The 16746-nt window shown below is 31.9% G+C and overlaps 1 protein-coding gene across 1 annotated transcript in view; it reads right to left on the bottom strand.

Annotated features, from left to right (window-relative positions):
• Positions 1-16746, bottom strand: part of LOC147073325 (uncharacterized) — a 571070-nt gene that overhangs the window by 401956 nt on the left and 152368 nt on the right. The window lies entirely within an intron of this gene.

Raw genomic sequence — 16746 nt, 5'->3', positions numbered from 1 at the left:
TTGATTTAAGAAACAAAAATCGATTGCCAAAGTAGCTTGATTTGAAAGAGCACTGATGAGTAGGTATTAAAATTGACCAATAGTTAAAATTTGTCGCAATTAGCATGTCACCTCGTAGCATAGTGGTAATGCACGGATCAGGGCGTAAACCTGAGAGATACGGGGTTCGATTCCCCGTCAGGTTGGCTTACTTTTTTTCAAAAAAGATTTTTTCTATTGATTATATTAATATATTCTTTCCGAAAGTGTTTTTCAAAATTTTCAACTTGAATGTGAATCATGTCCATTTTGACAGTTCCTTTAGCACTATAAAGAGATCTTTGCTAATATATTTATAAAGTCTGAAAATACTTTATGTTTAGACTATTTATTTAAATTGATTCATGTACTATCAAAATATGGTAAGTATATACAGTGAAAATATTACTGAATTTTACAAAAAAGAGTTTTAACTTTAGGTCCAAATATCTCAGGATCCGTTTTGATGGACTAGCTCCATAATTATTGTAAACCACCCATTTAGTGGCGATTTTGTAAGTGTTAACAATTAGTTCGCATGATATTATTTTTCATTTTCATTGACTAGAAAAAATTATCACTTCTGTCAATGGTTATATACATGGCCCTCACCAATGGGGGCTGACAGGGCTCTAGCCTGGAGGCTCGGGGCCTGGGGGGCCGGCGTGATGGGTCGACCTAATAAGTGAGATAGACATACATCAAAAATTTACTCCAATAATATGTGGTTGTATGGTACAAATTTTAATTATTGTGTGTTGATATTCGAAAATTCCATAATTCAAGTGGATTTATTCAAATTTTACCTGGAACACCATTTTGAAAAATGCTCCTGTAGAGTCACACTACCTTTAACCATAACAATATGTAGGGGGGCCACCAACAATCCTGGCCTAGTAGGCTGCTTCAGGATGGGGGGGCATGGTTATATATCATTAAATGCATTAACTTTCTTGCATTACATACAACAAATATCATAGAACTACTCAAAGATACGAATTAAATACTTGATATTAAATCAAAAAATGATAAAAAATTAGATACTTTAAAATACAGAAAGAGTTTTAATATATTCATATCAAATCTACACCCTGAAATTAATGGTAACATGTCAATTTTACGTAAAATATTTCACCATGGCATAGTTCGCCGTGAGCTTTCTATCGGAAAGACATGACCGTATACTATACGGTCTCCAATTGTATTAGATTCAATATGAACATTAATTCAATTTTCATAGCAAATTTTGGCAAAATTCATAAATTCAAAAATGGAAATCAAACCTAACCTAACAAATAATTCACTATATCGGCTATTTTCAAAATTTGTTTGCTGCTGGCTTCCTGCAAAATGTAAACCGACAAGAACCGTGTTTTATTTAGACATGAATATTATGTCAGTACTATACGACCCAGAGAGGTTGCGCTGTCTTTAATATACGGCCATATATTTCCTATCAAATTTTCACGGTGAAGTGTAATACAGCGAACTGCATACGTACAAGTTTCCGGACACGGAAATTAATGTCCGAATTAACCACCGGACACCTAAACATAATCAGAACCGAATCCGAAATACCTATACAAAAAAAATGTAATTTAATCTGACTTTGCGTCACTTGCGTCCAGATAGAAATATACCCTAGGTACCTAACGGTAATTCTTTGCCGGAGTTGTCAGAAAACTTTCTAGAAATCTGCAAATCTCTAGCCCCGCAGACCAAAAGACGCATTTAAAAATAAAAACATTTTTTTAAATATGTATGTTTCTCATGTCTTTCAAATTATGTGGTGTTCAAATTTACTTTAGATTAAATAAAGTCGCTAATATTGTGAATATGTATTTTGTTGCTGTGTATCATTCAATTTCAATTCAATTCAATTTTTTAACATATTGTAGACATTACAAATTATAAGTTTAAGACGTTCACAACATGACATGAAACATAAGTATAAAGAAGATAAAAAAGTAATAAAAGCGATAAAAATGAAAATATAAAAAGAGAACATAACATAAACAATATAAAAAGATGTAGACATTTTCAGTGACGCACTATGTATTTTGTATTCGAAATTTTATTTTTCTGTATAAAATTGTACTTAAGTAATTTTTATTTTTTATTATTATTATTTTAAAAATCGGCACTATTCCGGCAGAAGACACTAATTCGAAAAAATGACATATTGATTTAGTTATACCAAAATGTTCCTTATTTCAAACTTTACCGTCTGGAAACTTTCTTAATAAATAAACAGTCTTTATTTTAAAGTCATCCTTTTTATTAATTACTTAATTAACTCACATGATAGACCATTTCAAACATTTTAACAACTTCAAAGTCAAATTACTCAAAACTAGCGCACGTCCTCCCTTAAGCGTGATAAAGTAAATTTGAATACGTCAGTACGTCCTCTCTACAACATTTACTTGACTTGGATTAATCTTAGATAAATAATATGAAGTAAGTATTAATACATATTATTTCATTTGACAATGGTCCGCATTAAAACATGTTTCAACTGTTTTCAGTATATTGTAAATAATCTGGGCCTGTTTTCTCAAAACTTGGCTCTATTTTATTATATTATAAAGATGTCGCACTTTCGCTCTATTATTTTATCTTGCTCTATGGTTCAGTAGCTAATAACGATTCCTCATTAAACGTCGTTTAGCTTAATATAAAATCATCTCAGTGAAAGTTCAAAATATCCTCCGCTCGTAGCGAGAATGACAATTTACTTTTTTTTACATAATAACTATTGTCATATTTTGTTATGAAGGGTTGACTATCTTTATTAACCGGTTCGCGGGAGCCGGAGAGAGGCTTAATGGGACAGCAATGGTGACGGGGTTTCAGAATAACAGAGAAATCTCTTTTCTTTACGCCGGGATGAAAAGTAAAATTTACATAAAGCCCAGAGTATTTATAATATTTACGACCGGACAAACCGAACTTTGGAATATTAATTATTGCTAATATAGGCAGCAATAACTCACAAAATTTATCTCTGACTTCAAACAATACAGGAATATTAATTAATATATTCTTATAGATAAAATTATTATTATTAATAATAATATATTATTTACGGCAGCTATTTACCATAAACAATTTAATATTGACGATAATAATTAAACTTGCTAATAATATCTACCTAATTCTGTATCCCGGAACCAGTGTATCGTAAGTCAAATTTTGGCGAAAATTAGTGAAGTAGGTAGTACCTAAATTACAGCTTTCAAAGCCTATTCACCTTTAAACCCTTTCACAACAGACACATAAAATTTTCAAAACCACCAAGTCATAAGTCCATGAATAATCTTTTGTATTTAATATACACTGGCTCTCAATGTATGAGTATTGATACTGTACAGTGTACACTATTCATTGTTATTAAAATGTATTATATAGATGTAGTAACACGATTTTTTTATGTTAAAAAAAAATACTCCAGATTTTTTATATATCATACATTTCAGTACATTGGTAATGTGGGAGTCATGGTGTGGTGTATGAAGAAGTCGAGATTTGGTGGTTGCTCCGATGGATGGAGCGTAAACAGTCGGCACAAGAGTAAGTTAGAGTAGTTACGAGGGTGGGTCAATAATTCCTTAGAAAAAAGCATTAAAACAGTTTTTATTTCTGTATTTTTTTTTTATTTCTCAACATAATCTTCTTGGAGCTCAATATACTTGGTTAGACGTTTCTCAATATTTTTTAAACCGTCAGAAAAATAAGTTTTCGGAAGGTCCTCAAAATAAGCATTTGTCCGATCGATGACTTCTTTATTTGAAAAAAAACGTTGTCCACTTAGCCATTTTTTTAAGTTTGGGAAAAGGAAAAAGTCACTGGGGGCTAAATCTGGCGAATACGGTGGGTGGTCGACCAATTCGAACTTCAATTCTTCAATTTTAGCCATTGATCGTAAACATGTGTGAACACGGGCATTTTCCTGATGAAAGAGGATTTTTTCCTGTTTAAATGAGGCCATTTTTCTTCAATTTTGTTTTTTAGCTGGTCCAATAAAGATGCATAATAATCCCCTGTTATTTTTTTTCCTTTTTCCAAATAGTCAACGAAAATAGTTTCACGTGCATCCCAAAATACAGTAGCCATAACCTTACCAGCTGATTTTACGGTTTTCGCCTTCTTTGGACATGGTTTGCCTTCGCAATCCACTGCTTTGACTGTTCTTTCGTCTCGGGAGTATAGTGGTGTATCCATGTTTCATCTACAGTCACAAAGCGACGAAAAAATTCATCCGGATTGTGTTGCATGAGCGACAACAGGGCTTTATAGGCCATCACCCTATTGCGTTTATTGTCGACTGTGAGCAAACGCGGCACCCATCTTGCAGAAATATTTTTCATGCCCAATTTGTCATGTAAAATAGAAATGACGCTACCTTTTGAGATCCCTGTAACCTCAATTATCTCACTCAACTTTAATCTTCAGTCACTTAACACCATATCGTGGATTTTATTGATCATTTCTGGTGCAGTCACCTCTACAGGACGTCCTGAGCGTGGTTCATCCTTTGTTGATGTACGACCACGTTTAAATTCAGTTAACCAGTTATAAATAGTTGCAAGTGAAGGAGCAGATATGCCGTGAACTAAATCCAACTCATTTTATATTTCCTTTGCTGTTAACCCTTTTATATTAAAATGTTTAATAACAGCTCTAACCTCAATTTTCTCCATTTTCCATTTTTCCATTTTCCACAAGCAATTTTTTTTTTAAATGTACGAGAAACACACAACAACCCGACCAATCTGATTGAAACTTCGCAGCATACTGAATCGGTAGTGCCGCTGCATGAAAACAAACCGCTTACAGTACTAGTCGTGCCACCTGTCGGCTTTTCTAAGGACTTATTGACCCACCCTCGTATTTTACAATATTTATGATTCTGTTCCCGAGGTCCGAGTCGCATTTTGTGCGGAGCGATACAGAGACTGAGATGCTTAGAGACCGGGAACTTATATTCGAGTGACATGTCCAATAAATTATGATCCGCTATTTATTGACGTACTTACAATCAAAATAATATCTTGAAAAGAATATTTAGAAAATAATTATTATAATTGAGTCAGCTACTTTATATTATGGAGTTTACGTTATTGGATATGACTGACTATGTGGAAAAATGGATATTGTGGAAATTATAATTGCAGTAAGCTATTAACTGTGTTTACCATAGTTGAACACAACGGGAAATGGATATTAAAGAATTCATAATTGCAGTCAGTTATTTAATATCGCCGATCAATATTCTGACATGGATTGAGTTATGTATTCTTATAATAACTAAAGAAAAATAATATTCTCAGTATTGGCAGTACTTAAAGCATACTTTGAAATAAAAAAGAAAATCGCAGACCGTGTTTGATTCTTTATTTTCTTGCTCATGTAATATTACGCAACTGTTCATATAATGTCAGCAAACTTGTAAAAAATGCAACACGTTAAAATTAGTAACATTTTTTTAACATAAATTCATAATTTAGAAACATCACTGAAACACAGATATTAGAAAATTGTAAATTTATAATTTGCGTTTATATATTGTGTGTATTTAATTCGTCTTCTCTCTATATCGCTCTCTCTTACAATCTTTCATAATATGTTTTCTCTTGTGCGTTATAGATAGGTATAGAAGAAATATATATAAAAACATATCCAAAGCAGAAGGAAATGTGTGGGAATTTTTCTTAGAAACCGTAAGTCCTTAAATATAAAAATCAACGAAAATATCTATATTATTATGATAATATGTCTGATGAAAACATGACGTTAAAAATTAGATTCTAAAACATCGAGATTCGAGACCAAAATAATCTTTTCATATTTTTAGATAATAATATAAAAAGGAAACGAAGAAATAGATTGGGTTGTACAGAGTACATAGCTGTGTTTCCGATATTTTTGTGTATGCGTACAAGCCACATACATCTAATAATGGATTATTATACTGATCTTTCGATTACGATAATAAAAGGATATTTTTAGCGACGGACTTATATTAGAGTAAGGCGGTACAAAGCCCTTAGAAAACTTATGTGAATGTTCCTGCTAGGGTTTGCAGTAATTACGGGATCCCGCTTGATTTCCGGATTATTAAATGGTTGAGCCAAATTGTGGTCGTATTCATCTTTAGTCCCCCCCCCTACTCAAATCCCCTTATTTAGTGTTGTTACAAGACCAGACTATTAGCAATTACGGGTCAAATACGCATGTAATTGCAAACAACATTCAGTTAGCTCAATAAATAGGCAACAAGCGGAAGTGAGAAAGTTGTTAAACTTTGCCGTCGTTTCTTACCTACAGCGTGACTCAAAAAGTTACTACCAGACAGCCGACGGGTATAGCGCTCTCTATGATATGATAGGAGTGACGCCGCGTCAACTATAAAGTGACCCAGATAGACCTCATCCGTTCGACCTTCGTGGCACTAAACCTGTTTGAGTGAACGTCGCGTCTTCATCATTCATACGACATATAATCATCATTCATATATCATCAATCAAAAGTGCAACGTCAGTTTACCAATGTGAGTGCGTGAACACTGAACTAGCTATAGTCCGCGCCAGCCATCACCACATCTAAGGTCAGTGCCTGGTATTCGTGTGTACATCATCACCCCCCCCCCCTTCCTATATCCGTAATACACCATACAGCATCACCTTTAAAAAATTGCGAAAAAATCAAAAGTGCGCGACAGTATGAAGTTAGCTGCGAATCACTCAGCTACATACAAACGCAAGTTTGATATTAGAATTGTTCTAGGCAACGAATTTTTTATTTTCGTCCATTTGCAATTCCTTGCGTAAACAACGATTAAGCGTCAGAGTGACAGTTGTTACTTTAAAAATAAAAACAACGATAAGTTATTATATAATTTAGTAATATAAGTTAAAGTGTATGGAAATAAACCAACGGCGATCCACTAAGAGGCCCTTTTTCTTGAATGTGTAATTTAACAAGATAATGAAGACCTAGTCGAGAAATCTAGGTTATCACAAGTTTTGTTTTTGTTTTGTTACGCCAAAGAATTAAATGTAAGTACGTATATACTTATATAAGGATCTTAACAACCTACCTCCACCCTTCGCCACTGTTACACATACTTACTAACTAGCTGTTTATTGGTTCTGGGTGAATAGGGTGAAATGAGGAAGTGATGTAAGGACATGGTATCACGAAGAACGACGAATATTGAGCAGATTTATAGACTTCAAAGTAAATGGTTGGTACCTACACTACTACAGGACACTAGTACAGTACTAAATAATCAAAGTTTTCTTCAAGCAGGGTTTCATTGAATTTTAAAAACTAACCAGCGGCATCTGCAACTTGTATTTTGTTAAATGAAAACAAATAAAGAAGACTAAGAAAGTTTAGTGTGCATTATTTATGTCGCATCTTAACAGCCCACTTCCACCCCTCGCCACTGATGAGTAGGTATTTTATAACATATAAAACAATCCTATTATGAACAACTTAGTCATTATATTTTTTCATATAAATTACCATGGAAAAAATACTGACAAAGATGAGAAAAAATAAATGGTTTTAATTTCTAATCTTACGATCGGAATCGGAAATACTAATTTCGAAAATCAAAATTCTTCCCGGATCCTTTATCCCTTGTTCCTATAAGACATAAATTTCTCTCTCCTGAGGACGAACCTTTATCCCATCGCTTTTAGAATACCAATGCGTAATATAAGTTATATCATGGTATTGATTTGAAAAGAAAAATATCAGATTTCCTATTATGACATTATTTGATAATACATAGTTATATAAACCTTTCAATTCCTTGAGTAAGTGAAGCTATTTTTTTTATAATCGTGGCAATTTACTTGTAAAGCGTAATTTACGTCATATTTTTATTGTGCTAATAAAAAGATTATTTTAAATTTCGGTTTCAGCATGGGTGCATGATGATAAACCTTAAATATATTATATATTATTACCTTTCTAATTGATCACAATATTATGTAATGCTAAAAATAATTATAAATAATTAATAGTGGCACCAACGACTAAAAATTATATATATTTTTCAGCATACTTTGTCCACTATAAAGAACTGTAAGTTTAAAAAAAACCATTTACACAAAAAACAAATGAATAATAATATATTTTATTGAACATACATAATTTTGAAAAACACTTTCTGAGAAAATATATTATACCAATAGAATATATCTTTTTGAGCTAAGCCACCCCGGCATGGAATCGAACCCTGCATCTCCTGGATCTACGCCCCACCCCGTCCGTCTCCGTCTCCATAAATTATGTATGTTCAATAATCAGAACGGTAGATTCGTAAATCTTGTGAATTTTTCTTTGAATAAAAGAAATAGTTAATATATTTTATTGCTTAAAGGTATCACCATATAATTGAGGGTTAACGTTAGTGAATGTTTCAAATTACAAGATCAAGACGTTCTAAATATATAATCAAAACAGTGAAAATAAACGTTTAAATGTTTTTTTTTAAATATCGGGAAAAGTTTATACAACATTATATAATGAAGTGCAAGGAAGTACCTACACAAAATGAGCGAAATATATCCTACTTTGAATAAAACAATGTTCAAAACTGTATTCAACATTATAATATTATTATGAAGTACAAGAAAGTACCTATATAAAATGAGCGAAATATATTATATTTTAAAAATTGTCCACCTAATGCGTCAAATACATTATCATCACATTATGAGCTGTCACAATAAGCTATTGCTATGGGAATAAAGTGTGTAATGTCGTTTTTCTTGTTATTAAAAATATTATCAAACTGATGCTTTCATCCCGTAGCACATTTTGAACTTTTAAACGAACATTGTCAGTTAGCATAATCTACCAAAATTGCCAGAACAACAGTGAAGTCACCTCACGCATACTGCGCTACATCGGAAACCGCATGCCAACTCATTTTCGACTCACGTCAAAACGCGCGCTTTCTGTTTTTATTTTTTTCTCTATGGATTTTCTATTAAATTATCATAATATATGTCTGGTATTTACGTCTATTATCTATAGTTTGCTAGTTGGGTTCTGTTGAAAATATTATCTATGGATGCAACATCGCAAGTAATTTTAACGTACTGTTGTGTACATTAATAAGGCAATCACACCTATCAAATTTACAATACCATTTGATTATTGAATCATACAAACTTTAAGCATTTAAATAAACAATATAACATAATATAAAATACTCACATACCTACTTGACTGTATCAAATTAGAATTATTCAAAAAGTCTTACAACATTTAGTTCTTTATCTAAAAACAATAAATTAACCGAGATAACGTTTTAAACCAATGCACACGTGTCCAGTAATAAAAGATGAAATATGTATTTTGTTTATGTGAATAGCATCTTATGCGCCCAGTAAACAATCTGTTATCACTGTTGATTTGAACACGTGCGTATTCTTGTATTACCCTCACCCTCCTTTAAACTTTGACCCGAGCCAGGAAATGCATTAACCGTTTTTAATCAATGTTATTTTTATTATGAGCTCGTGTTAAGCAATATATAATCCACACCTGCAGTCAAATCGGACCTTGATCTGAGCCAAAGAACTCATTAAGCTTTATCAGTGTTATTTCTCGTTGCTGTAAAGCAGATGCAGAAATTGACTTTGATTCGAGTCAAAGAACCTATTAAAGTGAATCGTATAAAATCCTAGGAAATGTTGCTTCCTTTGTCTTTTGTCTCTAAACCATTGTACAGTACGTAAGCTCTGTCTGTTAAACATGTTGTACTACAATTACGACTTAAATAAATAGTATAGTTTTACATTACGTAAAACTCTATTACTTCCTCGTGTTCATAATCAATTATCAACGCCCACCGCTCCAGCATCCTAGAAGGTAACTCTCCTGACAATCTACCTTCGAAGACATACGGTCTATAAACGTACAACTGTGAAGAATTACATCAAGGAGTTTCACAGAGTGTCTCAACTCTGGTAAGAAACTTAAGGAAGGTAAACACCATCAAACCATACAGGATACCTGCCAGCCCAAATCACCTGTTTCCTTAAAGCACTCATCACTAAGACATAACAGTACGCACACGTAAAAACAGTGAAAATTAATTTAAATTACTCGTACCATAAACAATGAATAATAATTCAAAATAATAATAAATTAGAGTTGGCACTTTTCATAATTGAATTTATAGAGATAGTGATCATTCAAAATATTCTGCGAAATTATGAATCCATAGACTGCCTGACATAGATGTCGCCGTACCAGCATGTGACAGCAGGTGACGTGACCATAATGTAATCGCAGCATTAGGTGCACATTAAATAAATATCGATACTATAGACAATTTGGTTGAGCACAGTTATTGCTCTCTCAGTTGGCATCACACAATTGTAGGGCTTTATTTGGATAACAAATAATTAGTAATGCTTTGGTTTTCTTAAATACTTAATACTGCATGTCAAAATCATACCAATTAGGAAAAAAATCAAAATGAAGTTGTATCAAATTCACACCTTCTACTGTTCGGTTGAATGCTTTATCACTAATAACTATATACTTCAACTAATTCGTGATTGTTACAAATGAATATCTTCAGAGCAAATTCAAGTTATGTCTACCACCTGACAAAAAACACTGTTGTACCGCAATGTGATCGCTTAAGCCTAGCTCAAAAAAAGCCTTCAAAATGGTTTGTGGTAGAATTACACGATGAAATAATACAGCCTCGGAACATCTGTAATAAAACATGACAACCACTCCATAACCACGTTATAAATTTTATTAATGTGTCGCAGAAAGAAACTAAAGCGTATGTATATATATTTTTCAGATGCTGAAAGTACAATAACAATATTTCCTGAAAGACTGAAATATATCTAAATAATAACCACGGCAAGTAAATAATACAACGGGGGTTCCCGAGTAATAAAACATTTGTGAGCGCTATCCTCGCAAGGAGTCGCAGTTCATAAGTATAAAATATTTGGCACTCGAATATGTATCTACATAATATAATACTGTAAGCAGGGAATATTAGTGATGGAGAGGACACTTTCAAGCCTCATAACTTCCTACAATTAACCCAGCCGTTGCTGTAATGTTACTTGGGGCTACCCGCTCTCTTCAATTGCAAATATTTAAGTTCATATGCACTTTGTCATCTTCATATTTTAGCTATTCCTAAAATCATCAATATTACATCTAATAAAAATATTATTATTTTCAAAATCTACGTCATCATCCAGTACCTACATCAGTGGCGAAGGGTGGAGGTAGGTTGTTAAGATCCGCCATAAATAGTACACATTAAACTGTGTCATTCATACGTATTTGTTTTCAATGAAATAATATGTAATTTGAAATAATTTACATAATATGGTGTTAGTTTTTTTAAATTTAAATTTAAAACCAACCCATAATAGACAATTAATAGTAAAGAAATACTCGTATATCTATAAATATCTCTGTATAAAATTGTACTTAAGTATGTTTTGATTTTATTTTTATTTTTTTGTTATTATTATTATTATTTTCTATATTATTCTCTTTTTCTCTGTTGTGAGGGTAATATTTGTTACAATGTAAATCTCAAGTTGTGAACGTCTTGAATTTAGATTTGTTATGTCCACAATGTTTTGTTTTCATTAAATAAATAACTTTGGATATTTTATAAGATAAAATAATATTTTTTATCTAATATAGTTTGGTTTACGCAGGGCTTAATTTTGTCTTATCGCTCAAAATATACCTAAACTATTATGGTTTAGTTTAGGCAGGGTTTAGCTGATTTAAAAATAATTACAATGTTAAAAGAACTTTTTATTTACTACGTTTTTAAATTTTCTGTTGAACTATTATGCTCAATATGCTCAAACTTGTACTTGCTAGTAAATAAAAAACAAACAAATAATATAGAATACTGAAATGTCATTTTGACATTTCATTTTGATTTCCATAGTAACGCACGTACATATTAATAATTTAGTTGCTAGGACCACCCCCTTAGCAACCAATAATAGTCTATTATAATTAACTATTTCTTTTATTCAACGAATAATTCACAAGATTTAAGAATGTATCATTCTAATTATTGAACATAAATAATTTTGAAAAACACTTTATGAGAGAGTATAATATAACCAATAGAAAAAATCTTTTTGGTAAATGTGACGAATGGGGTGGGGCGTAAACCCGGGAGATACAGGGTTCGATTCCCCGTCGGGGTGGCTTACTTTATTCAAAAAATATTTTTTCTATTGGTTATCAGAAAGTGTTTTTCAAAAGTATGTATGTTCAATAGTCTTTTACTATTACGGATTTTTCTGAAATAAATTTTCATACAAAACAGAATTAACTGAAAATGAATTCAATTCTACTTAAAAATAGCTAAAAGTATTAAAAGAATGCATTGGCATCGTGTTCTGATATATTCTAAAAGTTTCAAATGTCTAGCTAGTCGGGAAGTTAGTTAAAAATCGATTGCAAGATTTATACTGGACAAACAAGAATACGATCTAATAAAAACGTTGTAAAATTAACCAATACGTTTAATGTGCACTATTTATGGCGGATCTTAACATACATATTATTATAATAATTGTTAGATATCCATTACATTTCAGTTACCAATGTATGCTGTACTAACTGTAAAAACTAATCATTTTGCTTTTACTGATTTGGAAAATGAGCGATTGTATATTTTAATGCAATGTCCGTTAAATGTACACTCTCCCCAATATATTATTTAATAAATATATATCTCAGTGTATTATATTCTGGTACATATAGAAAAATATATCAACTGTCTTAATTTCCGGGGCTTGAGAATTCAATATCTTTTCACTGTGGAATGTCCAGGAAATATCTTTCAAACGCGCAGTACCTACCTCTCACAGTCACAGAGAGTTGTATAAATCATTTTTTAATAGATAAATGGTGTATGGTTATAATACTACACATTAGCAAATATCTAATAATATAAAAGATAAGCTAAAATCTGCAACGATTTTACGTTCTACATTTAAATAATTACAAGGTAAAAAGAGCTTTTTATATACAACGTTTTTAAATTTTCTGTTGAATCATATAAACTTGACTTGACTAGCTTAAACGATCAAAAAAATTGTATTTGATAGAAATAATACTGAAATGTCATTTTAACACTCATTTTGATTTCCATAGTAACGTACGTATATATTAATAATTTCCTAGCAACTAATAATAGTGGATTGGATTACGGATTTCTTCCGAAATAACTTTTTATACAAAACAGAATTAACTGAAAATGAATTCAATTCTACTTAAAGATGGCTAAAAGTATTAAAAGGATGCATTGGCATCGTGTTCTGATATATTCTAAAAGTTTCAAATGTCTAGCTAGTCGGGAAATTAGTTAAAAATCGATTGCAAGATTTCGAAGCTATGAAAATTGAATTAATGTTCATATTGAATCGAATAAAATTGGAGACCGTATAGTATACGGTCATCTCTTTCCGATAAGAAAGCTCACGGCAAACTGTGCCACGGTGAAAAGTTTTACGCACAATTTACATGTAACTATAGTTACTACCAATAATTCTGAGCTAATAAAAACGTTGTAAAAATAAGCTCAATTTTCCCCTGAACTGTAAACTTTCCTTCAGATTTTAACTAATTCAATGCACTTGAGAGAGAAATATAATAAAGCCTTTCAAATTTACGATAAATAGAAATGCTATTGCGTGTTGGGAAAATGAGGTTTCGAGGAAATGCATGTGACGTATTGAGAAATTGCTTTACTTTATTTTTTACAAAAGAGCTGAAAACTGCGTAGCTCGAATATGTGGCACGTATTATAAAATTGTAAGGTTTCGTTCAGCAAATTCAATACATTACGTTTTAAAATAAAATAATTATTCAATCAATGAGAACGAATACGACGTATATTGTTGGCATATTTTTTATATAAAAAATATATTAATGGAAGTTAATGGCATAATTAATTATTTTAAATGAAGTAAATTCAATATAAAAAAAGATTTTTTGAAATTGATTCCATTAACTTGAACTTTAAAGCTCATACAAATACTGGGCTAAAGCTTTTGATGTATGACGTCAGATTGCATGTTGGCAGATATTCACAGGCATGTTTATAAACTGTACAACCAGTGGAGGTTTTATTTGAAGTGAAAGTTTAAAGAATTTTTCTGTCGTTTTTGGCATTAAATGAATAACAGTTAGATTTAACTGTACTACAACAATATACACCAGTTCAGACTACACTATCTACTTATTCGTGATTTTTTAAAAAAAAAAACAACATTGTAGTGATACAACAATCGTAGTTTCTATACATAGCCAAAGATTTAATATAACCATGGAAAAGCAACGTTTTGTTTCCGTATAAGAGGCAAAATTGTTGACCTAACAGAAAGCTGTATCAAAAATTGTATTTCACAAGTATTTACAGTATTAGAGAGAATTTTAGCATAATTCCGTATTATCTGATGACTATTTTGTAGGGAGCCATTTCTATATTGAAGAATTAATAAATAATTAAGAAAATCCAGATACTTTTAAATCAAACTGAGTATATATATAATATATACAATACAATTCACAAAGAATATCTCTGAATATACTCACAACATCTCAAATATTTGCATTTTTAGAAACTGTTGCAATTATTAAACTATTTTTTATAATAATATTATCAGTTTCATACCCGACTCGTAAATGTCTAACGTAAACCAGTGACCCATTTTACGTTTATTTTTAGAAATCAAATTTTGGAATTCATTTATTAATAGGTGCCAAGGATTCATTATCCTTTCTTTAATCTATTAACATGTTTAATACCTATATTATGGCATTCAAGTATTACAGTAAACGAACTGTCACGTTGTGGATACCTATACCTAAATTCAAAGTAGTTAAATGCTGACCAAGAGAAAAAGATGCAAGATTGGTTGTGTCTTTCACACCAACCCCCACCCTGCGGCAGGACGAGATCCCACTTTTTTACTTTGGCGGCACTGGGGATGGACCTCTATTTTTTCACTTTTACCGGTTGGCGATCCATCTGGAAGGAGCTCTGCACTTAACTTACTTTTGTTGATGGCCGGCACGGACGACGGTCACATAAATTATTCTCAGTATTGCTTTAACTTAATTTGAACTTTAATTACCATTTGTAAAATAAGTGTCTTTAAATGAATCAGCAGATGAGTACCCCTATTTTTATATTATAATGTTCTTTTAAAACTATATATTTATGTTCGTATAGCAAAGATCACGAGTCTCTTGAATTTCATGTCTCTATCTTCTTACTTGTTTATATAAATTCAATGTTTTCTAGCTTATAATAAACAATTGTTACCTCTAAATTACAGTGTTTTCTTTAATTCTACAATATATCATCATTTACACATCTAGAAAGCACTTGGCGCCCCATTAATCAATTTTATCATACACTTACAAGTCTTGCTTATTCACATCTTTTACTTACTACTTAAATTCCTTTTTTATTATATTCTATAGATACAAGTTCACTGATAGTCACATCCAATTGTCAGCGCGATCCCATGCCCTGAAATATTTAATCATTATTTATTTAATTCTTTACTTTTTACTTCTTAATCATGCTCAACTCTTAACTTTCAACTTCTCTAATCTCTTTTATTCACATTCTATATCTCCTCACATTTTTCACCATTACAGAACTTTTCACGTTGAGTACTTAAATCGTCTCATATTTTTATGTTTTTTTTTAAATGATGTATTTTGTTTATTATATCTGGTTAACATTTTATTATTACATATTTGTTATTCTCATACTAAACCCAGTGACGCTAGTAGGCAGACTAAAAATCCTTATATTTTGAAGTTAAATTTATATGTCATTAAGTACCTACCTACCTACGTTCCAATTAGATTAATTATCTATCTTATCCTAATTGGCCAAATTTGATTATAAAATCTACATAAATTTTATTTATATGACATTAACTATCGTTAATGCGTCAATGATATTGAGCTACTTTACGAGCTGTTTGTTGGCGAATTTAAAAGCGGGTGATTCACATACTGCGATTGTGATGACGACACACAAAACTTTCCATTCGCTGAGAAGCCAACAAGCTAGCGACTATTTTGACAGAACGTAATTCGTTTTTTTTACCCGTATTCTGGGGGTACCAAATTGGAAAGCGGCCACACTGGATAGGGACAGGTGGAGGGAGCTGTTGGAGGAGGCCAGGACCCATACCGGGTTGATGATGATGTAGTTCGTTTTTTACCGGGAGGTCGCTACTTCGCTCTACTGCGCAGTAGGCCCACACGCCGGCGTGTAGCGTGTAAAGTTGACCGGCTTTCAACTTTCCTCGGTAGATTGTGTACAATCTGCTTGTTAGCTTGTTCGATAATGACACTGGGCGACTTTACAGGCAGATTGTAAATTCGCCAACAAGCAGCTCGTAAAGTAGCTCAATGTCATTGACACATTAGAGTAGAAAAAAACTGTCAGTGCCGTACGTAGAAAAAAGATTTTCACGAAACTTAATTCTTAAACGTTGTAATATTCGCATTAATTTGCCGCTATTTAGAATGTGCCTCCTCTAAACACAACATAAATAGCTATCTGACCCCACGGGATATCACCAAAAAGATAAATACTGTCTACCAAAGATAATCCGAATCGTCAAAGTTAGTTGATCTGACTATACATAACTA

Source organism: Rhyacophila brunnea, unplaced genomic scaffold, assembly GCF_057557595.1.
Source record: "Rhyacophila brunnea isolate RB1 unplaced genomic scaffold, BYU_Rbru_1.0 scaffold_18, whole genome shotgun sequence".
NCBI lineage: Eukaryota > Metazoa > Arthropoda > Insecta > Trichoptera > Rhyacophilidae > Rhyacophila > Rhyacophila brunnea.
Note: the sequence above shows the minus strand (reverse complement) of the source record. Positions and strands in the feature narration are given on the sequence as shown.